A 27,779-nucleotide genomic window follows, 5' to 3' on the forward strand; every position below is an offset into this window, starting at 1 on the left:
CGTGGCTCATCACATAAAGGTGTATAACATCTCAAGGGTTTCACCCATCACCACGCAACTTTGTAGGCATATGACCACACATAATCTGAGGGGACCCCTCCATTATTGACCCCATCAAACAAAATGGGGGCGCTAGAGAGCTAATTTCTTATCTAGGCCTAACCGCCATATGGATTTTTACTAAACTTGGTAGATATGTAGAACAGGACGCCTCAAGGTGACTGGAGAAATTTAACTCTAATTGGCAACTGGGTGGCGCTATAACAACAGAAAAATGCTTAAAAATGGCTAAAATGCGACTGATCGCTGTGGCTCCCCCTGTGGACCAATGTTGTTGGGTTTTTCTAATTTTTGGTATGATTAAGTCATGGTATGGTATGCTGTACATAATCACGGAAACTGTCAGTGTGTCATTCTGTCAGTCAGTCATTCTGTCTGTCCCACGTTTTTCTACTCACTGACGTGGTCAATCTATGTGAAACTGCACATAGGCATTGAGGATTGGCATAGGTAGAAGGTGACAAAGCTACCAATGGGTATGGACTAGTTGGTTAATTAACTTGCAGCTCCATACTAAAGGAAAGTGTGTCTGACCAGACATGGAGGGGGAATTAAGTGATTTAGCAAATCAGGAAAAGAAAACATTTATTTTTTTCTACAGATTATAGTTCGTGAACACATATAGTGAATCCCAAGAGTACAAATTACTTATCGATGGGACTAAGTTATACTTAAAAAAAAAACATAAATGTTTCTAATTCCTGCCGGGCTTTGTAGAAATTTTATGACATTGAAAATTATTTATTGAAACCTTATTTTTAGATTCTGAAAAGTTCATTCATGTCCCATTACTGCACATCAATAACTCGGCTTCTTCTCCGGAGCCTTTGTGCTCCACTGTCTCCCAGGTTAACTCATATCGCAGGCACGCTTGGATCATGTGACGTGGTTGTGCTGCTGCCGTGGTCCTGCCTGATGTCTCTCTTTAAGTCTCATTTTGTTTTACGGATATCTGTAAATTTATCATGTTGATCTGTTCTGTACGACATCTATTGCACGTCTGTCTGTCCTGGAAGAGGGATCCCTCCACTTCCTGAGGTTTCTACCATATTATTCCCCCCGTTAGAGTTTTTTTTGGGGAGTTTTTCCTTATCAGCTGTGAGGGTCCTAAGGACAGAGGGACGTCGTATGCTGTAAAGCCCTGTGAGGCAAATTGTGATTTGTGATATTGGGCTTTATAAATAAAATTGAATAGAAAATTAAGGTGTTAAATGACGATTTTATAGTGCACCAAGCTGTCACATGACCACAACATAGTAAAAATGGAGAGCAAGTGAAAAAGGAACAAAACTTTTCCAAAGTTTCCAAGAACAAAAAGGCAATGAGGAGAAACACTGGATCACCACACATTAAATAAATACGCTTCCCACCATTTAGAAGTCGTCTCAAACTTCAGCTGTAAAACCATACGATGGCAGATTAGCGCAGATACATGCTTCAAGCTGCACTTAAACCAAGGTGATATTAAAAATGTATATGTTGCCAGAGATAACTTAGGAAAAAGTTCAAGATGCATCAAAACTTTCTTTAAAACTAAATCCATATAAACTAAATCAGTGTTGTTGTCAAACAGGCCTAAATGCCATGCAGTGTGTCTAGACCCATTTGTTTGCCATATAAAGTGACCAACTTCAGTCTTGACAGGATGTGGTGCGACAGTTCACATTTTCCACCATGAAAAAAAAACACACACACAAAGCTCGTTTTTTTTTGCTTGTGTGTCAACAGTAAACAGCCTGAGAAGTTAAGAGGGGCTGTAAAGGTTGCAAACCTGCTGCGCTGAATATTCAACAGGCTTGTTTTTCCCCTAATAAAAAGCTGAGGCTGCGGACTTAATGGAGGGAAAAAGCCTCCAGAGGAACTGAGATGTTTTTATTCAGAAACTTCAGAAAAGAGCATGACAACACGAACTGTGTGTGTGTGCAGCAGCGTGTCCATCTTTTTATCTCACTGTGGATAATCGACATGATTGTGCACAGGTGTCTCTGTCAGGAGCGTCTCTGTAACTCCACACAATATTGTATATTTCTGTGCCATCAGGAACACACAAGTGCTAATGTGTACATGTGTGTGTCGGTGTAATTACACAACAAGCAGTGGCTACTTGTCGTCGCAGCTCTGCATCTGGCCCTCATTAGGAAATGCCTTTGAGGCTTTGCAGAAGAAGCTGCTGTGTCGCCTACGGCCAGACGCCTCAGCGCTGATGTTCACCACCGTTTGGCAGTGTTGTAGCCACGGTGTTGACCCCCAACGTGTGCTGTCTGACCATTCGTTTCCCTTTGATGTCCTGCGTGAGCCTGCTGAGCTCAGCTGGCCTTCAAAGCCTTTCAATTATCCCGGCAAGGAGGGAGGAACTTACAGGAATGAGAAAGTCAGCTGGAGGGATTTTTGTCTGCTTTACTTTATCGGTCTACTGACAGGACTGTGGCAAGTGACGAGGTCAGAGGAGGAAGCGCAAACACTCCCAGGTATAACCAAGTATAACCAAGTAAAGACTTCCCTTTTTCAGAGAGAATTAGGAAGCTCACCCTTCTACTCCATGTAGACAATTAATTCCTAAAAGCTGGAGGTAATGCATGAAAACAAAGGATCAAGCATCTACAGCCATGCTAGCAGATTTGTGAGCAAAATGCTAATCAGCATGCTAACATGCTCACTATGACGATGCTAAAGTGCTGATGTGTACTAGGTATAATATCAACCATCTTAGTTTAGCATGTTAGCATGCTAATATTTGCAAATTAGCACTAAACACAAAGTACCGCCGAGGCTGATGGGAATGTCATTAATGTCACAGGTATTTGTTCATAAACAAAAGTAATGAACAAATTGAATTTTTACCTGATGATGTCACTCTGCCCAAACCAAACTGAGTCCAACTGGCCTTGACCTGCCAGGTTCAGGCCAGGTCAGGCTGTAATTTCTCAACATTTTGACGGGCTGAAAACAGGTTTGGTTCTCGCCAGTTTCCCGGTGCTAGCGTTCTATTTCTTTCTCTTTTTTTTCTTTTTTTTTTTAAGATATTTTTTGGGGCATTTTTAGCCTTTAATTGATAGGACAGACAAGCGTGAAGGGGGGAGAGAGAGAGGGAGTGACATGCAGCAAAGGGCCACAGGCTGGAGTCGAACCTGGGCTGCTGCGGCAACAGCCTTATACATGGGGCGCCTGCTCTACCACTAAGCCACCGATACCCCGCTAGCGTTCTATTTCTATATGAATTAACGAACCGCTAAGTTCCACTTTCACTGTACTTGGCCATTCTGCTTTCTGAGTACACGCTCTCACACCAAGACTGGGGTTGTCTGAACCGAAATGTATATTCCAGCAGCTCCCTGAATTTACAAGTGGTCCAGTTTGCGACAGAGTGTGCTTTGGTGTTCTGAGTGGCTATTTACGAACACACTTCGTGTCACAAATGTGTTACCGCACTGAAAAGACTTCAGTTTAGTTTGGTTTTAATATTAACCAAAAAAAAAAATTAAGAGGAAATTTGGTTTTTTAATTGGGCACGGGCCCAAACATGCTGCAGTGGTTCAGGCTTGGGTCAGGCTCAGACAGAAACTATGCAGGTTCACGTAGGGTCGGACCTGATTGTTTTGGCCCAATCAAAGCTCTAGATGGCACTAGATGAAAAAGTTAAGGTGCCCCCAAAGTTAAAACAAGCTATCCTGAGGGCAACATGAATTTTTGCACTAAATTTCATGGTCACTTTAAATGCCAGATGCCAATTGTCACTTTTTCTGAAAATGGTCACTGCTGATGTGTGATGTGAGCGTCACACTGGACTTTTAGTTTGTGATTTATTGCTTGATAGTATGGGTTTTATTGTATAGTTTATTGATGTCTATCTTATGGTTTAAGTATTTTTAGACCCTCCGCAAACACCGTTTCCTTTTACCTGCATTACTGTTGTATGTTTGGTGAGATGACAATTCAAGCCAGATCTGATTTGATTTTGATGGCAATCTATCCAATACCATTTGAGATATTTTACTCAAAACCACACGTCAACTTTCAGGGGATCACCAAAGTCAGTAGGCTTCATCTTCTGGGAACCATAAATCTCAACTTTAATTTTAGACTAAAGGGAGATCCTAAGAGTTTTGCTGCTAGCAGGGCTAAAACAATGAAACAATAGATCAAATATCAAATATCTGTACTTTATAAAAGGAGACATTTGCCATTAGATGAAGTTGTTTGAATGTCACTTTAAGCATGGAGAAGTGTTAATGTTCAACCTCACTGTTTAGGCTGTTTATATCACCACCCTACTGAGGTTAGTTACTATTCAGATCGCACACCTAGTATGTTATACTAGTTTTTTTCCCCAAACCTCCTCCCAAACAAGCCACTGTCATTACACAAAGAAACTCTAATCTTAATACTGCATCCAACAACACTGCATAAACAACAGATCGCACTTATCCCAGAGGACAACACCTGTATCTGCAGTAAATGAAAGAGACACACACCAAAAGCTCATATCTCGCACTCAAAATGTTGACAACAAGCACTGTACCTTTACAAATGAGTTCAACGAGGCCGCCTCTGTGCAAAAACTTTAATAAACTACAAACTAATAAATCAACTGCTCTCCAGAAGTTCAATCACAGAAACCAACAGCACAGTAGTCCATAAAGTAGCAGGATGAGTCAACCTCCAGTCAGCCCTGTTGCTGTATAATCACACACAGTGAAGTTATTTCTGGTGCTATCACTTTCAACTGCCTGCTATTCTTCCTCTGGTGCAGCCGCAGCCGTTGTGCACCAGGATAAACATAGCATCCGAGAACGACAAGCTCAATTATGGAAATCAAAGAAAATTATATATACACCCCCCGTCATTATGCTCATTCCTCCGTCTGACCATTTCTGACCTCATTATATCTCTTTTAGAGAACGTGTCCAGCGTGTATCCAGAGAAATGGATCCTTGTTGTGTTAAGACGGGAACAAACGTCAGAATCAGAGAGTCAGAGAGTAGACCGACTTCTGGAGTGAGGATTAAAAATTATAGAGCAACAGTTTGGAGCATCTGTGAGACACATGCACATCTGTGTCTCACATCCAAACCCAGCTGAATCTACACCCTACAGCATGATGTACTCTTGAAATTCAGTGGCAGTTCAGATGCTCTTTAGAGACTCTGTGAAAAGGAAAAAGCCAGCATCTGTGGTCATGGCAAAGAGACAGCATAACAGACGACAACTCTGGTGACTCTAAAGTGCTGTGGTCACCAAAACACCCTCACGACAGATTTACGCACAGATAAAGTTCAGAAAGGAGAACGCAGGTGAAAATTTGCCACACATGTCAGAGCTGTGCAGAAAAATTTAGAGCCTCCTACTCTCAACACAACATTCAGTAAGTTTACATGCACGCAGTAGCCGAGCTAAGCTCATAGCTCGACTAATCAGTGAAGTGGGACTTCTCGTCTTGTCTGAGTATACATGCAGAAGAGAACATTTCTGACCAAGTACGTCTGACTCCACCTCGATAGGCGGCGTTGTGTCCTTTTTAATATAGTGCGTTTTGAACTAGTTCTGGTTGACCCGAAGAGGAAGCTAACGATGAATGAAGATGGCGGAGATTGCTGTGGCTGTATCGTACATGCTTTACGTGTTAATCATCTTCTGCTTTTCAGTCACCATGGTGTTTGTTGGTTTGGGTTTCCGGGAGCTGCTGCACTGCTGCTACGTCATCTCCTTCTTCTTTCGGGTCAAGGCCCGTGAAAGAAATAGTGGTGCATGCGCAGAACACCGAGTCCAACTCCAGTCAGACTAAGTAGATACATGAAGCAGTAGTTTGATTTTCAATCAAATTAACCAGGTGTGTTAGTCGAGCTATGGATAGTCCAATTTCAGTCGGACTAAGTTGTTTACATGCATTTACAAGTCCGGTCTCAGTCGGGCTAAGCCAATAATTCAATTTTCTCAAGCTGCATGTAAACGTACCGACTGTCACAACACCCAACTAGGGTTCCAACGGTATGAGATTTTCACTGTATGATAACCATCTCAGACGATATCACAGTTTCACGGTATTACAGAATTATTTTTATTATCCTAAGTCAAAACGGCCGCTAAAGGAATAAAAAGAAACAGGTTATTTTTTGGTGAACAAATGTTGTATTACTGTGATTGAAACCTGAAACTAGTTTTTGATGGAAGTATGTGAAAAAAGCAAAAAAAAGTTGATTTTTTTATTTTTTATTTATTTATTTTCTTTTAAATGGCAGTGTGTGTAATAAGTCTTCTTTTTGAAAATAATGAAAATTCTCCGTCCAGTTGCATTTTTTCATGGTAGATAAGCAAATGTACACAGTATAATAACCAGTTCCTTCATATCCCCCAGCTAGGAACACACGATAATATCGGCGCCTCATTGGTATCGACCAATATCAGCTTTAAAATGAACTACAAGAATCGGCCAACATGCTTTTTCTTATTTTGCACAATGGATATTACATGCATTGAAAAGTATTGTATTTAATGTCTCCATCTGCTGGTGGGCCGTCAGGATAAGGGTATGCATGTATAATATGATGTTAATTCCACTACAGAAGAGACTTGATCATCTCTAAAATTAGGTGGGGAAAAAGTGGATATATCAATATCAGTATCTGTTATCAGTCAAATGAGTTGTTACATATCAGCCTATGGAATATCGGCAAAAAATCTAATATCATGCATCCCTACCCCGAACTCTACCTGCATTTATGTCCTCCATGATCCTTAAAACAACCATAAATACTGATAGAGGGTTGCAGCAAAACAATTTCTTTACTTTCCACACAACTGCCAGAGCATTTGTGCATCGAAAAGCACACCTACAATTACAAAGACAGTGTTAATGTGCTTTTCATCAACAGGTTTATCCTCTACACTTAATGAACTACACTTATTTTAATTAGTTTGGAGTGAAATATATTGTCTGATGACCAATGTTGTAAAACGTTCACACTGTGAGGCTATTTTCCATTTTCTTTGAAACTACTTTCAAGCATTTCATGATTTCAGTTGTGCGACTTTGTCATTTTTGTGGTTGTTTTCTTATAAATGCACAGAGAGGTACACGTGCTATTATGTGCAGCAGTCAACTAAGAGAGTAATCTACATTTATGTATCCACACCCACAAAAACAATGAACTCTGCCATTAATAAGCCCAAAAATGGAGTCCATGTGTCAGAAAGGTGTCTGTATTTGCTGTGCCTCTATTAGGAATGTGCTTCAAGGTTCAACTATTTATCTTGACAGCTGCTTGTCAGAGCTTCACTGTCCCCTCACAAGGATCTGGTGCCTGACTGTCAATGCAAACTGAAACAGCAAACCTGCAGGTTTAACAGGATCCCTCCTCCGTCTTTCCTCTGCAAGGTTTGAACAACTAAACCTAAAACTTCAAAGGCTGTCATAAAAATAGCAATAAGAAAAGTGTTAGACTCCAGAGAATGTGTGCGCATATTCTTTGAAGACGTGGTTATTATTATCCTGGCATGATTTATTCTGCTGGATGACAGCCTGTTGGATAAAAGTCTGGCACCCGGGCACTGTGCTCCACCTATGATTTATTACTCTGAGATTTACTATTTCTGCCTGCAGCAAAAAGAGCCAATCAGCTGCTTCTGGGTAACTTTTTCCTGACATGCTACAACTAACGTTTTTGCCAAGTTTCAAGCAGCTTGTCTCGTCATTTATTGGCTGAATTATTATTTAGCCTTCAGCTTATTTAAGGTAATAACACTTAATTTGTTTGCAGAGATCAAACATGTGCAATAGATCTGTAGCAGAAACAATTTCAGGAGGATGAAATGATTTATCTTCACCCTCTCTATTCACTAAACTTAACATACAACATTTTACTGTAATGTTTAATTTAAGGAAGGTAATGATCTCTTATCTGTGTCACTCAGTGTTCCTGAGTATAAAGAGTAAAGGACAACTTCACCCTTTAATCCAGAGATTGTGTGGTACATCATTAATCACACTATTCAGCCCACTGTAGCATGAAGTTCTCCTGAGCAGAGATTCAGGACTTCACCCTCTCTGTTCAGGTCAGTCAGGCAACAGTTTCCTCTGCAAGTCCTTCTTTTCACAACACCGCCCCCTAGAGGCACAACAAGACCATGGAAAAAGCTGCACTTCCAACAACTGAAACTGTTTTTTTTTTAAAAGATAAATAAAATAAGATAATAGTGCATGTTTTTTGTCAGTCAATTTTATGATCATAATCTTTTATTTATAAAGCACTTTGAAAACAGAGTTACAAAGTGCTTTACATGTCAATAGTTAAAGCAGACAAGACATGGAAAAAAAAATATTTAAAAGAACTGATTAAAACACTTTGGTACACAAAAACTGAGAAAATAAAAGGAGATTAAATGAGCTAAAAACTCAAGTAAAATCAGGAAAGGCTCTCTGATAAATATGTTTATTTAAAAGAGATCATCGACTCAGCCGACCTGATTTCCTTGGGCAGACTGTTCCAGAGCCTCAGGAGCCTGACAGCAAACACCCTGTCCTCTGAACATACAAAAGACCTCTGCTTGAGGATCTTTTAAAGATATAATAATTGTAAAATGAAACATGAAACACATGATAATTATCTAGACCTTCTGAAGTTCTGCTCTCCTCATCAATCTTCCACTTTAATACACTTTCAAACCGCATGTGGCTACTTTAGCATCCATCTCTTTATGTTCTCCTAATTCTGCCTCCACCATTCTCCTCTCCCTGAGTTACTCGTTCACTTCTCTGTTTGCCTCCTTCCACACCTCCAATCTCCTCCCCTCCCCCACATGTGACCTCCTCTGTCCAGCCTGCACTTGACCAAGGACAGGCTGGAGCCTCTTATTTGTTTAGCTCTTGAGTGGAGTCACTAAGGGAGGAGGGGAGCCATGGGCTGGTGAACACTACCCACCACCCACTACTCACCACCCACTGGCCCCACGCAGAGGACCCTCTTCAAAGGGGCTCCGAGAGATTCAAAATGTCTCTGCAGGGCCACAGTTTGTCCTGCTTGGCAAAGCGCTTTATAAACTTTACGTGCCGTCTCTATCAGCCCAGACCACATGTGAAAAGTTTCTAATTTTGAAAAGACTGGAACATGTATTATCTTAATGTACGAGGTCAAAGGATTCATTACACAAACATGCATACACACATACATGTTTGCTGAGCCAACGGGAACAAAACTCTTCATCTTGGATTTACCTTTGTCTCAAAATACAACTTTGCTTTAACAAACTCTGCAGACTCAACTCCAGATGAAGTCTGTTGCTCCGTGAAGACTCCACACAGCTTTCACTTCTGTTGTCAGCTCTCTCAAAGAGGCATTGTGGGAGAAATTCCCCATTTTAAAGTGCTCCCATGTTTGCTTTTGTGCCAAGTGAGCCCACTCTGCTGACCTTTTGGAGACGGACCAATGAGATCCACCGCTGCGTCCTCTGCTGCCCTTCTCCTCTGACAGCGGCCAGACAATGAACAACAAGCTAATTAAACTGATGACAGCATGGCGGAGGGAAAGGACGCTCTTAACCAAACTTTAACAGAAACTAAACTAATTATCAAAACAACTTAAAAAGAAACTACTGGTTCACAGAGCAAAAGAAGATGCTCCACCTCTATAGCTTCACCTTTTAATATATTCTGTGGTAACTGATGACAGCTGTGATTGACAGCTATGTGTCTGTAACACCCGCAGCCTGCTGGTCCGACACATAACTATGTCAGGAATGTTTTCAGAGCCGGAACAAACCTCGTCTGTCGTGATTAGATTTCTTTTTTGTCCGGCTCGCCATAAACACTTGAGCTGCTGGACCAATTATGGTGTTAATGAGTCACGGGCCACGCTGCGCTGGATCACTGCCAAAGGAAGGTGGCGGTGGGAGGGTTACACTAATGTATAGAGATGCTGCTCTGGGACCCGTAATGATCAGGAGCTGCACAGACGTGGTGGGAGGAGGGGGAGCCATTTGAACGGAGGAACGCGTTCTTTTGCAGCAAGTTGTCACGCAAGCATGCGACCTGATATCCTGCCATTAATTATGGGTCTGTATTTAATCTGGTGTGGGCTTACTCCAGGTTTGGGGGTTTTTAATTTCTGAAAAATAACAGATTATTTTGGCTCATTTTGAAAAGGGAGAACCATGTTTTGATGATGCTCTCTTTCAAAATCAATCAGCACTCCCAACAGCGCCAGTTTTCCATTTCTACGTGCTGCAGTCCCAGCTGCGCCACGGTTCAGGTCCTGGGAACAAAAAGATGACCGAGCGTCTCGACACCTGCCAGCCTCGGGTGCTTTCAACCACAAGATGAGCCTGAAACAGCCCCCAAAAGATAAGATGTTTTCCATGTTATCTGGATCATCAAACCGCTTGGCTTCTGAAAGCAGTTTGTTCTTCCAGTTGATGAGATCTTATTGATGAATGTCATGAACAGAAGGAAGCAACTGGCTGTGTGGTAAACAGGTGACTGAGGAACTTTTAACCATGCACATTAAAAGCAATCCTGAATCACACTTAGCTGATAAAGACACTAAAAAGCCAGTTTAGAAAGGTTCGACATACTGTATTGCCTGCTCTGAATTTTCGCTGGTTGTTCCTCGTCATGAAAAACATACGCCCACCATAAGAAAATGAAATAACTTGCATCCAGAAAAACAAAAAAATACACAAGAGCATAATAAAAACCAACAGTGTATAAGGCTGTACATCACCTCGTACAGTAGTAGCACAAAACTATTTCTGGTTTAGGTCTTAATGGGATTTGTTGACAATTAAAAAGATAAAATAACACTTGAACAAAGCAAATCTGTGCGAGGGCTGTACATATGCTGCGTCTTTAACCGCCTGTAAATCAGGATGCTGGGCGCTTTTTTTGTGCCTTTGTTGAGCCAGCTTTCAAGAGTGCGGCAGCAGGTTGTTAAGCAACCTTAACAAGCACTGTATCATAGCCTATTTCCTTGAAATTCTGAGTGCAGAGCTGATCTTGACCGTGGGATAGATTTCAAACTTCTGGCAGCCCTGCACCAAAATGATAAACTTTTCCATATTTACGAGAGAAGGGAAAGATATCTGTCGCTGTGATTGGTTGTTCCTCATCACATGACATGTGGTGTGTGCTGCTGTGTCCCAAAACCCGTCACACCCTGAAAAACACACACTCGGGAACACATGCTTGGCGCAACGGCATCGCTCTGGCATTGTTCTAGCGTTTCAGCATGCCTGTCAAGCATCTACTGTACACTGAAAACAATGAATTTGAGGGCGCAAAAACGCTGCATGTGTGCGGCCCCTAAGGAGGCAAAGGAGGTAGTAAATAGACAATTTGATATCTGTGTGAAAGTGTGCGCTGGCAGGACAAGGCGGATGTGACGTTTTGACAAAGCAGCAACCTTGGAGGCTGAAAAAATAAAGCCAATGCTGAAATGCCAAAAACTGCAGTTCCTCTAATGGCCACTTGAGGCTGGCTCCAAAACAGAGTCAATCTTCATAGACCCTCCTGTTAAAATAGCCAACTCTGGCTGACTACTGTGTTAGCCGTAGACTTGCCAGCTACAGTAGTTCGTCAACTAGCCCTGCAAGTAGTCCCCTCCCTGAATATAAAAGGCAGCAGCTGTAAGGTCTAATGAGGTATTTAACTTCAAATAAACAAATCAATTCAAAAGTAGAAAAAGATGGCACGCAGCATCAAAGCAATAGAAGCATTTAAAGCTCCCTGTTCCTACATCCCAAAGACAACACAGCTTATTTCACTGCACCACTCCCTGGTGTAACTTTACTCTTTAATTATCATGTTATTACTTTATCTGCTACTGTTTCTATTAAAATAGGTTGCTCTGTAAACCTCAGGAGATAAACATCACATTTAAATGTAATGTAAAATATATTCACGTCCATCTGTTGAGCACCTCTACCCCAGCTGGCCCTGACGCTGGCTGGCTTTTGTTATCCTCTCAGTGTGCTTTCAGCTGGCGTCACTGTTTATCAATGGTAAGGTCAGGACTGTACTGCTTAATGGTGACATCAGTGGGTTAGGCCTGATTAACTGGCCTCAATGTCGTTTATCAGCAGGGATATCAAGCACATTAATCTTGGGGGGGGGGGGGGGGGGGGGACTTGCCGTTATCCCTGCTCAGTCCCTGGGACGCCTTGTGATGATAAAGCAAACAAAATGCTGCATTTATTTGGCCTTGCGTGCAAAAACAGGACCTTGTCTGTGAGATCACAGCAACAGAAATTCTAGCAACAGATCCAGTGAACAGTAAGAGGCCAAATGAGGTGACCGAGGCTCTAAAATCCTCCATTTACTCATTAATTCACTATTTTCCCTCTCCAAAAAGCTTTTCAATGAGATGAACCCCTTCCAGAGGCGGCGTCCCAAAAGAGACCAACTGAAGGATGGACTCGAGCATGTGAAAAGAAAAGACAAGAGAGGAAGGAAGGGAGGGAGGGAGGTTTAGAGCGAGGACTAATCCCATTAGGGTGGCAGCTAAATGATTTGTTCCACTGAGAGAAGGGGAGATAAAAAGGTGTATGTGGGGGGAGGAAGAGGGGGATGACAGTAGAGATGAGGCTCTCCCAAAAAAAAAAAGGAAACCCCTCTTCTCCTCTCCTTGTTCGTATCCTCATTGACAGCGCTCAGAGCTGTCCACACACCACTTTATTCCCAAATCTGAAAGTCTAATTTATTCCCATGGGGGGAACCAACGAGGAAATATTAGACCAAAGAGAGGCGGTAGGAGCTGGCACCAAACCATGACCCAAAGATAAATACAACTTCTTAAACAAGAACGTCTCATTATCTGCATTTGGAGCGAACACTTAGTATCAAAAACAACAGTTTCATAAACGATTAACAAGATTACTGAGGACATATCTGGTGCTGGGACATCTGTTTATCGACTACAATCTGCTGGCATGTACAAAGAATACATATTTCTGCTACAAGTGCAGATAGGATAAAATATAAAAAGGTTTTTGATATCTTACTTAGAGAAATTTACACATTTTGAACCCTTTTTTAATTGCAAAAATAAAGACTTAAATCTGGTGAAAGAATACAAGTCCGACCAGATGTCTTCCAGCCTTTGTCAGTTAAGAGTCTGAGATTTTTCCACACTGCTGCTACATTTCAGTCTATACAAAAAAGGTATAATACCCTGCACATACAGTACGCATGGAAAAACACTGCATCACCTCCCACTCAAACAATCTCTGAGAGGTGTGACAGCCTGACAGACACTTGGGCAGTTTCCATTCTCCAAGAATGACAACAAAGAAACTCCCTCGTCTTCGTACGGTAAACTTCAACAGCTTCAGGAAGTCGTTACAACAGACAAATGGGTGTTTGGCTCAGAGAGCAGCTGAACTACTCCAGGTGATGACAGACAACAGAAAGTTGACACTGTAAGACGTTAGTTCCCAGCAGAATCAATAGGTTTAAACTAAAAAGAGAAGAAACATTTTGACATACCACATCACGTAATTAACCACTGTAAATGACTATAAAATTTAAGGTTTACTGCAACACCTGAGGCCTCCTCTGCAGACGTTACACAAATGAAAACACTAGAGAAAAGGCGGTGAGACTTTCACACAGCAAATGCCAATGCCACGAAAATGAATGCGAGTATTGTTAAAGCTGTCATCTACCAACTACCACAAGATGACATGAGTCAGGATCTACAGTGGTAGAAAAAAGTTTTCGGACACCCCATGCATTTGTGAAATATTGCATTAAGAATCACTCTTAGGTCTTCAAGTGCAATTTCTTTTAGTACAGTCACAGCCAAAATACTAAATAAATCCTAAAAAAGCCATTAAAAAATTGATTGGTTACATAAGATTACATAAGAAATTTTGAGTATTGGGTCATTTTGGTACCAGTGATGAAGGTCGTTCTTTTTATTAAAAGACACAATTTTTGTTGCCGAGCTTCGTGTCTACATAAAGCCAGCACATTTGAAAGTTCTTCAGACACAAAAATGGCTAAAACAAGGAACCTAACGCAGGAAACACGCCTGAAGATAAAGATTCTCAGCCAGGAAGGGTACAGCTGCCGCCAGATAGCCAGGAAGTGCAGATGCAGTCCTTCAGCCGTTGGATACACTCTGCAGAAATACAGACGAACCAACAGCTTGGAAGACAAACCAAGATCTGGGCGTCCAAGGGTTTCTTCAGCAAGAAATGACCGCATCCTGATCCGCATGTGCAGGCAAAATCGCCGAATGACATCACAGGAGCTTCAGCAGCAGTGGTCAAACCAAACTGGTGTCCAGTGTTCCACCCGCACTGTACGTGGCCGACTTTTAGATCATGGCTTAAGGTCCTACAAGGCTATCAAGAAGCCCCTGATCAATGAGAGACAGAGGTTAGCCCGGCGTCGTTGGGCCCAGGCACACAAGAACTGGACAGCCAGGAATTGGAAGAAGATTTTGTGGTCAGATGAGTCCAGTTTCCAGCTTTATCTTCCTCCTGCTAATGTGAGGGTACGCAGAAGGCCAGGCGAAGCATTATCTCCAGCATGTACAGTACCTACTGTCAAGCATGGTGGAGGCAGTATCATGGTTTGGGGATCCATGAGTGCTGCTGGTGTTGGTCATCTCACTGTCTGTGATGGTACATTGAACTCTACCAAGTATTGTACCATTCTCGAAACCCACATGCTCCCTTCTGCGCGTGCACTGTTCTGTTGAGGTAAAAACTGGATGTTTCAACAAGATAATGCCCCTTGCCACACATCCAAGGCCAGTAGAACTTGGCTGCAGGAGCACAGTATCCAGGTCTTAGAGTGGCCAACTCAATCCCCGGACATGAGCCCCATTGAAAATTTGTGGTGGATTATCAAAAGGTCTGTTTCAAAGCATAAACCAAAGAATTTAGAAGAATTAAAAGCAGTAATTCAAGAAGAATGGGACAAGATTACCCCTCAACAGTGTGAAAGGCTCGTGGGGAACATGCCAGCCAGGATTAGAGCTCTACTACGTGCCAATGGCAAGACTACTAAATATTAATTTGATGATGTGATGGTTTATTTATTTTTTGTTCAGTTTTGAACACATTCTCTGTTATTTGTTGACTTTGATACCGACAATGTTGAGAACTGACATATTGAAACTGTCAAGAATTTAGTTTTGTTAGTTTTTCTTGTAAACAATAAACAAAAAAATATAATTTGTATTTGTTTGTATCTGTCTAATGCAGCCTCACCTTTTGAAACACAAAAAAGATTTTTCCACAAATATTTCATGATAATATTTGAGATTGTGTAAAATTTTAAGGGTGTCCGAAAACTTTTTTCCACCACTGTAGGTGCCTCACCACTTCAGCTAAACATTCTTTTTGGGAAAAAATAAATATAAATTCTGTGTTTTTACAAGTTCCTATGTGACGACAGCCCAAGAGTTCAGATTGATTACTTATTTCTTTTTTCTCTCCATAATGTGCACAAATGAGCTATTCTCTAAAGCTGCCCCTTGAAAGTCAAAGATTCAAATCATCAGTCGGACATCTCTCAGTCAACTAAGATTCTGTCAGCAGCGTTTTCTTTGGTTGTTTGTTTGTTTGTTTGTCAATCTACGTGCAGTGTACCTCTGGTAACATTTCGGTCCTCAGATTTAGCTACAGAGTGAGCGCTCCTTGCTTTCACACTGCCCTCCAGTACAGGCAGCTGCAGACCCAGACCCAATGCGTGTCTGAGTGAGATGGAGGCAACTGCATGCAGGTGGTGAGGCTTTGCCTGATCAGGGTCTGAGATGACGTTATCTTCTGCCTTTTGCTTAGAAGTGGTGAATTTACAGCTCACAGCAACTTAATACGATTAGGCCTGTAGTCTCCTGGTCGACTAGTTGATTATTTGGTCGCTATGCTCTCATCTGACCAAATTCTCATTGGTCGAATAATCGCCGTGTTACTTTCATAAGGAGAAAAGTGCTACATCAACAGCTTTCCAGGATTAATCCATTATTTCCTGCAGCAGGGGGACAGGCTAAGTTACCTGTGAAAATGGGGGTGTTTTCAAAACACCCCCATTATTGACAGAAAATTACCCTACGCTCAGCGTCGCGGTGACGCAGACCTCCTGTCTGTTTCTGTAAGCTGAAACCATTTCCCTCAGTGGAAACGGAGCTTGTATTTACTTGTATTTCACAGATAAGAAACAATAAATTGTGAATACAGTAAAGCCTCCACTAAAATAGCATTTTAAGTCTTGTGTGTGTTCTATCCTTCAGGGATCTATACTTCGGGATTTATCCTGGCTTCATATGAGCAGAGGAAATCTCTGCTCGTCGCTAGGCTAATGTATACAATGTAAAATGCCATAGGCTGGCGCTAATAACGTTAGCATGTTGTATTTGCTTGGAAAATGTGTTTCGTAGACAGTTGTTTTGTCGGTGAATGTTGTGAGTTGTAATGGAGCCACATTGAGTGCCGTTATCTTTGTTAAATGTTGCTGTTGTCCCTGGTTTTATATGAGAAGAGGAAAAGATTGCTAGACACTAGGCTAATTTATACAATGTAAAATGCCATAGACTTGTGCTAATAACATTAGCATGTTGTATTGGTGGGTGAAATGTGTCCAGATAAAGACAAGTGTTTGTCAGTTCTGCAATTTATAGTGAAGCCAGTTTGCGTACTTGTGTTTGAAATTGAGCGTGCCAGGGCTGACGTCAAAACCCGGAAGTTTAGCATCACGCTGGTTCCCGGAAGAGAAAGTGAATGTGATTTTTGCATTGCGTTTTGGATTATGTCAGAAAATAAGCTCTGTGGCTAACACAAGTTTATGATACTTACAGGTTTTGTTCAGCGAGATAATCTTCACATATGAACACCTTTCATACCGCATTTGAAGCTTAAATGCGATCGCCAGAATTAAAAAGCTAACGTTAGGCTTTAACGGACTACATGACTACTCCACGGTCGCATGACTCTTGACGTCACCGCCACTAAGCTTTCAACTGATTTCGGCCGCTTTATTTTAAAAACATTGTTTAATGGGGAAATCGGACTGTTTAAGCTAAATAAGAAGCTGTAATGGCGGACTGCCAGCACTCTCGCCTGTTCGGGGGTGATGACGTTTAATGTCCCCGACAGGGTTTGTAGTCGTATTGAGCAACTTGTTAGCAACTGCCTTTTTTATGACACGTAAAAGCTTCAGAATTCACAAGTAGGGTATTTACTGACGTGTTTTATGTCGTAGAACAAAACCTGAAACTCGCTCAAGCTTTTGTTAACCACAGACCTTATTTGAGGCATTTTACCAAAATCCCATTCAAAAAACGTATTGACTTTTAGACGAGAGAACCGGAAGTGCTAAAAGCGCCAACGGAGTTCCGGGTTTACTGGCACAATCTATTAAGCCATATTTAATGTGTGTTTTGAATCAACTATATAAATAAATTTTGATTTGAACTAAACTTTACAGCACTTCCTCCAACACAGTCCTCCACTGCCAACTGGTGTTTTGGAGGTGTAATTGCAGAGAGACAGAAACACCACCGCAGAAGTAAAAATAATGTGCAGATTTTTGTTTTCCCCCACGACTAATCGATTAGTTGAAGATTATTAAGATTTTCTTTGGTTGACTACAGTCCTAAATACGATGCAGTCTCCTATTATTATTCGATATCTATTGTCTGCAAAAAAAAAAAAAAAAAAAAAAAAGCTGCATATTACAGATAGCATTAGCATGCTAACTTGGCTTCTTTACTATATTACATGAATGTCAGTCACCCTGAACGTCCTGTCAAACCCTGTTAAAACTCTCAAACTCTAAATGGAAATAAAGACGATTTGTATTGAGCAGCCAAATCTGATTTGACTGACGTAATGCTGAGTCGAGTAAAGCTCTACTTTCCTCTTTTTTATATAACCGTTTACTAAATATCTTTAAGTGTCTGAGAGTGCTTTCACACCTGCTTATTTGGTTTGGTTCAATTGAACTCTGGTTCGTTTGCACCCTAAAGTTCAGATGCGCACCAAAACAACTGGACCTTTTTGAAGAGGTGGTCTCGGTTGGGGGGTTCGGTGCCTTTCTCAAGGGTACCTCAGCAGTACCCAGGAGGTGAACTGGCACCTCCAGCTACGGGACGGGGACTTGAACAAGCGACCCTCCGGTTCCCAACCCAAGTCCCAATGGACTGAGCTACTGCCGCCCACTTACTTAAATCAACCGACTAAAACTAATCGAACAGGCAACTTAAACAGTAACGAAAACAGTAAGAGTCACAAGGCTAATGAGGGTATCAGGATGTCAATAATTTTCTGGCTCCAGTTTTTCTAATGCTACAATTTTCTGTTTGTCCTTAGTAATTTCAAGGTTTCTGATCATTAGTCAGACAAAACAAGCATATTAAAAGACATCACCTGTCATCTGTGAATGCCGTTAACGGTTCATAGACTAACTATAACTAACTAGCAGATTAACTGATGATGAACGTAATCAATAGCTGCAGCCCTACATATAAAAACTTTTATAACTTCGGAGGGAGTTATTTACTCCCCAGAGGGGTTACAGAGTAAGTCATTTGTTACCATAAAAACATTGTATTTTCAATTATTTTTACTTCAGCTGCAACAACAATGCAGATTTGTACATAAAACTAGTTCACAACATGAGTAGTGTTGCTCCAGTATCTTCAGCCAGACTTCTGTGTTTAAAAAATAATAAAATTCCCAGCTGCGGTCGAGCGGAGGAAGCTGTATTAACTGTGGGACTAACTAATGACTTCCGTGTCATCCTTTTCATTATGCTGGACTCAGCTCGCGGTCACAGGGTCAGAGGCTACGAAAACAGTAGCATGCCTTCATACGTATAATGCAACACATTGTATTGTGTTGGCAGCGAAGGGGTGAGGGGGGAGGGGGGAGGGGGTGTCTTCCCAGTGGGAGTCATCCTGGTCGACAATAGCAGTAACATTCCTTTGGAAACACTGTGGCGTTACGGCTGCCGGGAGGATCCCCACTTCCACCAAAACTAAGGGATTAACTCCCAGGGTATTCTGGGAATTTTCACTGTCACTTTTGGGAGTGATTCAGAGGTGGAACAACATTTCTTTCAGTGCTGTCAAAATAATTCAGCATCACTGTTATAGCTCATAAAAACTTGTGTTTTGGAAACTGAAAATATTTTTCCAAGCTTGTATTGACAGCTCGAAACACGGACCAGATTCCCACATTTTAGGAGCTAAATGTATGCTTGAATGCAATTGTAGTATTTTAATCTTAATTTTGATGTTCTCGGAGTCTGCATTTTCTATTTTGCTGCTAGGTTGGCTGCATTCATCCAGTTTCCCACAGACTTTATTTTCATAGCGAACAGGAGAAGGCTTTTATTGAGTTATAATTTACACAGGATCAGGAGGAGACAGACAGGACGAGCATCATTTCATACTTCATGCTTGCATATTTTGTTGAGACTGCTGCTTTTGTTGTTGAGTCTGAATACTTAGTTCTTCGTCTAGACGCTCTTTTGATTACAGGTAAAATGAACCGCCCACTGACGTGTCATTGACTTTAAAAAGTTGCTCGTAGTTCTTCTGTATCACCTCAGGAGTGAATGGTGACATTGAGGATTTGCTGCACCTCTTGTAAGCTCATCCCAGTGATGCGAGAGACTGCAGCAGACTACTGACCTGTGCAGCTCCTGGCCTTTGCTGCTGCTTGCCTGGCTTAAATCCTTGCTGTAAAGCACGAGCAAATGCACGGCCCAACACCTGTGCTTCCATCTCAATGATCTGTGCAAGATATTTAGCCATTGTATATTTTATACAGGTCGTCTAAACAGTTATCGGCTTCTGTGAACATGTTTAATTTCACTACAACAGGTCTGTTTGATTTGGGCATTTATTTTGTGAAATGGAAACTTAAGTAGAAGATCAACGTTATATTTGCTTTGGTGGCCAGAGGGAAAACAAATCACTGCAACAATAATGGGAGCAGTTTTATGGACTTGCGTGGAAAATTACTGTGTAAACAATGAAAGATCTGTGACTGATGCAACCACAGGCCTGTACTATGAAGCAGGATTTGGAGTAAGCAAGGTGACTTCAAGGTTAACTCTGGGAAGGAGTGTGCCATATCACCTCACTCACGTTAATACTGTAATAATTTTTAATATCATATAAAAAAGTAATTTCAACTTGTTGACATATTGATGTCATACTGTTACTGAAAGCGAAATTATTAGCGACAAAAAGAGGAGCAGCTTCAGTAGTGTGGAATAAACTGTGGCGTCCTGAATGTTTTATGAACAGCCCCGGACTTCTCAGACTCTTTTAGTGACTTACCACTCAGAGGGAACTCATTCAGCGGCTCCTCTGGCAGCAGCACAGCGTCTCTCCTCTCTCCTCTCTCCTCTCTCGCCGTGCGCACAGGAGTCGGTGTCATCAAGTGATTTTGTCATAAACCTTTGGTAATGTAAACCTACGTGACGCTTGCGGCTCAACAAAAAACTACATGTGACTGTTGTAGTATCATAACAGCCTGTCACAGGTTACAGCATGATGATTAGAGGAGAAATGGCAGAGCATAAAGGTCCAGGTGGAAAAACTATATCACTTATTTCGTTGAATTTTTGTTTACTAATGTGTCATATTGTCAAGAATATGGTTATGGCAAAAATAGCAAATATGGCAAAAAGTTAGTAGAATCCTTTTACCATTACCTTGCTTTTCATTTGATGAGCCAAAACTCAGCTGTAAGTTTAAACATATTGTTTTATAAACCTTGGCATCATCATCATCCTGACGAGTCGACACCTCCATTATGAATTCTAACATCACCAGCCGTCTCTCAAAAACAGACCGGCACAAACAGCCCAGAAGGCGCTGTCCATGAACAAATATTGACTTGAGTGGTGACCTGTGCTCTGCTATTATTTCAGTGGCGCTGGAGGGCAGGAACAATCAGCATTAGCCGGTGGAGAGATCTGGTGGCAGATGTCACTGAATATGTAAAACAGCTCCACAAAAGAGGAAGGGAGGGTAGCTGTATCAACAATGAACAACAGATAAAAATGATACTGTCAAAGATCATTTATTACATCTGGAAACATGAAACCACCATGCCCGCTGTTGTTTCAAATGTCCTCCAAATATGAGGTCATTGGAAAAGTGATATTCATCACTCTGCAAATCCAACATACTGAATTAATTTAATAATAAGGCAGGTTTTTCATTTTCTGACCAGTCAACCCAGAGAAACCAGCACAGACAAACCTCTCTGTTACTGTGAGGTACAGTCCACTTTATATTGTTTCATCTGTGGCTGAACATATACAATATAGCAGAAACTCTATAGAGAGCACAGAAAACAGTATTTCATTTTATTGTTTGGTCTACTTGTAGAATTACTATGATTCAGTAACTTAAAAATCTGTCATTTCAGTAGGTCAGACCAACGAGTGTCTGCTACAAATGGCAGTTTTGAAATAAATGACTGCATGAATAAATCCAGTAAAAGACAGACAAAAAATATATATTTTTTAATTTTAGTAACATGAATTTATTAGAGTAGACTTTGTATTTTTATTTAATCATAAATCTTTTTTGTTTTAAAATGTCCTTTTTTAAAAATGTCAGTTTCATAGAGGCCTTTTCCAAGTGCCTGTTTGCTAACCAGCTAGCTACCGTTAGCTTAGCAACCAAAGAGAAAAACCAGAGACCGTTGAAAAACCGAGACAGCCCACTTTAGATTCATTTCCTGTATCTGTGTCACATGAGTTTCGCCACTGCCCCACCACTAAGAGACTAGCGGCAGTACTGAGTCTATTCATTTCAATGGGAAAAGTAAATATGACCGTTGTAGGGCTGCCCCCTATTAGTTGACCAAACGTTAGTCGCCCAGAACGGTCATTAGTCGGCAAGATTTCACTGGTTGCTTGGTCGCAAAAATAAAAAATAAAAAAAATAAAATAAAAATACAAAGCTGCACCTTGTCAAAATAAATCAAAACCTATACGACTGGACCATGTGGGAATTTAATGTGAAAGGACAGACACAGGAAGTGTCCACGCTCAGCAGTCAGACAGGAGTCAGGTTCATTTCCAGGGCTGGTACCTGCGGTTATTCTAGTTAGCCCGACATGCTAGTTAATAACATGTCGGGCAGGAAATCCAAAGTGTGGGATCATTTTGAGAAGGTGAAGGACGAACCCAAGGTGATATGTAAACTCATCTTCATTGGTCGACTACAAACATGACGAATCATCTGAGCGCCGTTAGCTGTGTTTCCTATATAACATTAACACTGAATGTCTCGCTGAGCCCTGTTTAAACTTTAAAACTAAGAAAAACAAAAAGAATCATTAGCCATGTTTCCATCAGCCTGTTTAGATGCGCATCTAGAAGTATCGCATCAGAAAATTATGATGGAAACGCCAAAATTCGAATTAAAATCCCCTGATTCGCACAAACTAAAATACGCTCGCGTTGGCCGGGTTTTGGTTTATTCGAAAAATGCTGATTCGCAAAACAGGGGATGGAAACAGTTATGTTCGAATTAAGTCTGACGTAGCGCACCTCTCTCCATGGTGATATCCACACTCCGGGTCAGGAAGGCGGTGCTGGTTAGCTACATAACACATTGAGGTAAATAACTAACGGCAGACGCTGCTCACTTGTTCTTGACTGTACGTATTTACAACTAATTCACAATGAGCTAAGTTTGGTATCAGTTACTGAGCCAGGGTCAATATGACTGATCCACATGAATTTGGTCATATTTCTGTATTTACAGGTATGTTGATTTATTTACTACGTCTTGTTTTAATTCATACAATAAATGTTATTTTGGTGATCCATGTGTTCCACCTGTTGCTGTACCTCCACATACACGATACTGCTGCCTTGTGTGCCAACAACCCAGATGAGTTAGACTATAAGAAGAGAAAGCGCCATATTCAATTTGAATAAACAAAACAGGCTGACTTTACACAGTCTGTAAAACCGGTACAACCTGATTAAAAATATGCTCATGATTGCCGGGATAATAACACATCTACAAGACTCTACTGTAACACCATTTAGCAGTCAGCAGACAAATACAATTTTCCAGTACATAAAGGCTACTTATCTCATTAAAAAGCAATAATCAACAAACATAATACAACACAATCTGAATTATGACACTGCTCTGATAAAACATTACAATATTTTTACATCAACAAAGCACTATCCTGATGAAGAGCCTCACAACAAGGAAGAGTGTTACTGTTTAGGTCATCACTTCACATGTTCATACAGCAGTAAAACACAGCATCCAAACACACAAGATCAAAATTAATTTGAACTTTCTATCTATCCATCCATGAAATAACTATTAAACATTACAACCCAACAGGCAGCAGGTATATTTAACCCACATTGGTTTAAAATCAGACTGAACGATGTTAACTGCAGAGTAAGTCCCCTCATTGGTCGACCACCGCATTCTGCTTCCTTCCCAAAACAATCACATACAATGTCTTATGTGTTATCAGCATGAATTATTCAATTCCACTGCCAGTACCTGTTAGCTGTTAGCTGTTAGCAGCTGGTGGGCAGAACTAAGTTGCAATGAGTTACATTATGAGGTGTTCAAGATCTATTCAGTAAAAATGAGTATTGGACAAAGGTAAATTACAACGTTCTAATGATGTGTTCAAATGTTAACTTGTAAAATTTAGTTTTTGACTAGACTTGAATAAGAAGTTATTGAAAAGAGGAATTTGTTGATGTTTTCACAGCAATAAAAAACAGATATAAGCGAGGGAATTATGATATATTATAGTAAAAAGGTCTTTAAAGCTGTTTTTAAAACACATTTTTCATGTAAAAAGTTATAAGGTTGTTGTATAAAATAGTATGATTAAATTTGTGCTTATTCATAACTTGGCAGTCATTTTCTTTTTTTATCATAATGAAGATTTATTTGGGGAATTAATACACAAAAACAAAAAACATTCATGCTGGCTATTGGCCAAATTGTTATTTCAAATATCTGCATCGGCCCAGACTTTCAGAGCATCCCTACAATACAGCTCTTTGGCCTCAGAGGAGAGAAACTACGCACTTGAGCTTAATAAAAGCTACCATCTCATGATGGAGAACTGTTTTACCAAAAAACTCATTCTTGTGAAAACTCGTCTTACTCTAATAAATGCCATATAAAATGCCCATCCTTGGTGCTTGGCAGTGGAAGCAACAAGCTCTGCACTCCTCAGAGGGGGAACATGGGATAGGTCAGGGAACCTGTGGACGGCGTTGCCATGGTGATGTGCCCCTCACTTTGTGGAAACTGAAACCTGAGAGAGCATGCAGGGCCATTGTCAAGCCGACTTCACCGCAGCACGGCAATGAGGACTAAAAAGTCACACAGCCTAACACTGTGGACGTCGTTCACTCACCGACAACAGCTCATTTCACTGCAGTAAGTAGTTTAAGTAAAGTGAACACATGAAAAGTATCAACACCAACTTTTATCACAACATTACACATTCTCTCAATCATCTACGTGCTGATTACACAACTATCTTCTCACTGCAATGTGTGATGCTGAAACGCAGCCTCATATTAAAAAACGCTCCCCATGTGGCGCGCTGCTGACAGCAGGCCTTCATGCCCACAGAAGCTTTCACCGCAGCAGATAAGATCAATGGTGTCACCAGGGAGCCAATCTCCACTGTAAACAAAGCCCCGCTGACCGCAAGAGGAAATAATTTACTGCTGCTGTTTAACAGTTTTAACTGAGAAACGCCCGACCTCCGTCTTTCGGGAAGATGTTTATACCCCGAATCAAAGGCATGCGGCCACAGACAGGTTTTATTAAAGAGCTTTGACTGGGAAAAAAAACAGCTTTACTTCTGATTTAAGAGGCCCATAAAGATTGTTTTTGTCTTCACCTGCCTGTGGTGTTTGAACATGACCAGTGGAAAGCTGATATTTAATTAGAGGAAAAGAATTAGTGAACTGTCGCATGCCTTCATTTCAGATGTAAAGAATGTGAAGACGACAAAATGTTTCATGGACATTCAACAACTGACAGGTAACTCTTTATCATGATGCATCTCACAGTTTACTGATGTTACTGTCTTCCTAAAGAGAGAAAGAAAGACGAGACTGTTGTCGTGACCGCCACCTGTGTTGAAACCACCACCACAGAAAAAAAATCCAGCTAATGACTTCCACAAGTTGGCAGCTTGCAATTACAGGGAATCTGATATAACATGACCACTGCATAACCCAGTGCACACCCAGAGGCCTTTCAGTGGCTGCTGTGAGGGTCATGTGCGACTGACCTGTAGTGTCTGCAGAGTGTCCGTCAACACTCAACCTTTTTTCTAACACAACCAAGGGACCACAGGCAGTTAACGACAGCGCAAACCAAAACTTCAGTGCCAGTTGCAATTTGTCTGAAACATATTTTCAAGGACAGCTGGTGGTGAAGTGTTAAGATGTGAAACTTGATGCATGTTTATTTGTCTCCGTCTGCTGTGCCAAAGTGCTGCCTCCCAGGACGGCTAGTGTGGCTGTAAGCGACTGACTAAGTTATGTCTTCTCATGCTTGTGAAGAACTCGTAAGCATGTTCGTGGTCAGCTGGCCGAGTGAGGTGTGTTACAGTGCAACTTTTAACAGAAGATGAAACGCGTTGCACTTGTCTTTATCAATGTTAGCTCTAAGAGTGCTTTCACACCTGCCCTGTTTGGTTTGGTTCAATCGATCTCAAGTTCGTTTCCCCCGTAAGTGCGGTTCGTTTGGGCAGGTGTGAACACAGCAGTCACACTCGGGTGCACACCAAAACAACTGGACCGAGACCTTCTTGAAGAGGTGGTCTCAGTCCAGTTACAAATGACCTCTGGTGCGGTTCATTTGTGGTGAGAACGTGTTCCGACCTGGATCTGAACCAACTGCAGTCACATGACACATTGTTTGGGTTAAACATGAGCATGTTACAGTCCTGGAGGATTATTAATGTGCACCTCCTCCTGTACTGCCTTAATATGCACATTCAGCACATCCAATGCATCAAAACATTGTTTTCTAGTTGGAGCCGCGCCTCGTTTTCAAACTGTATGGTTTGACTAAAATGAACAATGACGGCAATATAGTCCACGATGAGCAGCGCTAAAATCAACCTGCGTAGTTGTCCCTCCATTGTGACATTAGAAAGTGTCACATTTATCTTTCAAGTGTACTCTTCTTCAACGTTTGCTTTACTTCCTGGATTTTTCCCACATGGAAATTCTGACCAATCAAGAGCAGCTTTCTCACACAAGACATTTGATCTGGTCCGCTTGTAAATGCTGCTGTGAGAACACAAACCAACTCTAGGCAATTATACAACTTTGTGACAAAATCAGTCCCTGATACAGACCAAAGCAAGACAACTCTAGGTCTGAAAGCACCTAAAAGTCAGCTGGGTGCATCGGTGTATTACTTGAATGTAGGGATGCAGGGTGAGGAAATTTTCCCACCCGTTGATAAACCTCGACAACATGTAGGCTATGTCACTGATTACACAACATTTTACAAGAAAAAATATTTGTTGCAGACGCTCAATATCTGCAGAGCGCTGTACAAAGTTACTGCTAATGCAAACCCAACATTTCCTACTGCTGCAGCTTCACATTGAAAGCATCTAACAGGAGAAACACGAATTAACTTTTTTTATGAAGAAGTCACAGGAAATGTAATGTTTGTCAGTGAGATACGCACTACCGCTGTCATTCATCAAAAATGCATCTACAAAACAGAATAATGTTCATTTTTGGCGTCTGTTTTCAGTAGCTCAGTCTGAAATATTGCAGAGAGCAATCGAACAAGAATAAGCATCCAGAGTGAGCTGTTAGATGAAGAGCTTCAGGCGACAGGCTGCACACAAATGTGTTAGAGATGTGACCGTCTCCTTTGTCCTCATTAACATTATCAGGCTCCCTATAAGCACTGGGTTTGAATCCAAAATATTAACAAATAGACACTTTAGCTTTTTTTAACACAAAATCCTCTGTCATCTTCTTGTGGTCAACTCTCATTCTCTCATCATTTGAAATCTGACTCCTGATACTCTGTGCTGCAACTTGGTCCGTTTTGCTTTTGTGCCACAAAGCAAACCTGAAAAGGTGAATCTTGATCTGACTGTTTTTCAGAACTACAGCTTAACTAACATTCACTCCAGCCTGAAAACACTGAACCAAAGACACAAACGAACCTGAGTTTGTTTGCACCACAAGAAGCAGGTGAGGTGTAAAAGCACACTGAAAACAAGTCAACATCAGCCAGTTTTCTGTTAAAACAACCACAAGATAATCATTTTTGTGCAGCCAAAGAGGTGGAGCCCCGGCCTGTCTTAAGGTCAGAGTGATTGGATCTTCACTGGGAATGTGTAAAGCAGCAGCTGTAGACAAAACAGACACCCCTCACCCCCCAAAGCCCTGACCAGACCCTCGAGCCAGTTCACACCATCTCACAGATATCAACTCTGCAGCTCTGGCTTGTTAGTATTTGGCTTACTACATACTAGACATGCAGGGCAATGACAAAAGAAATATTGGCAAATCATTTAAACATATAAATGCATTTGTTATTTTTTAACAGAGTCAAGAGTTCAATGCTGATTTCAGTAGCGGCACAGAGCATGCAAATTATGAATAAACCACAAGGAAAAGGTATTCATGTAACCTGCCAACACAAGCAAATATGCATCTCTCAAAATAGTTTACAGAAAACAATGCAACAGTTGTGTTA

The 27,779-nt window shown here is 41.2% G+C and overlaps 1 protein-coding gene and 1 pseudogene across 1 annotated transcript in view; both read right to left on the bottom strand.

Moving 5' to 3' along the window:
* The window catches only part of kank1a (KN motif and ankyrin repeat domains 1a), a 92,532-nt gene that overhangs the window by 53,534 nt on the left and 11,219 nt on the right, over nucleotides 1-27,779 (bottom strand). The gene's annotated exons all lie outside the window — the stretch shown is intronic.
* On the bottom strand, nucleotides 19,452-19,814 carry LOC117252582 (mitochondrial import inner membrane translocase subunit tim16 pseudogene; annotated as a pseudogene).

This window comes from Epinephelus lanceolatus, chromosome 9 (genome assembly GCF_041903045.1).
Source record: "Epinephelus lanceolatus isolate andai-2023 chromosome 9, ASM4190304v1, whole genome shotgun sequence".
NCBI classification, from domain to species: Eukaryota; Metazoa; Chordata; class Actinopteri; order Perciformes; family Serranidae; genus Epinephelus; species Epinephelus lanceolatus.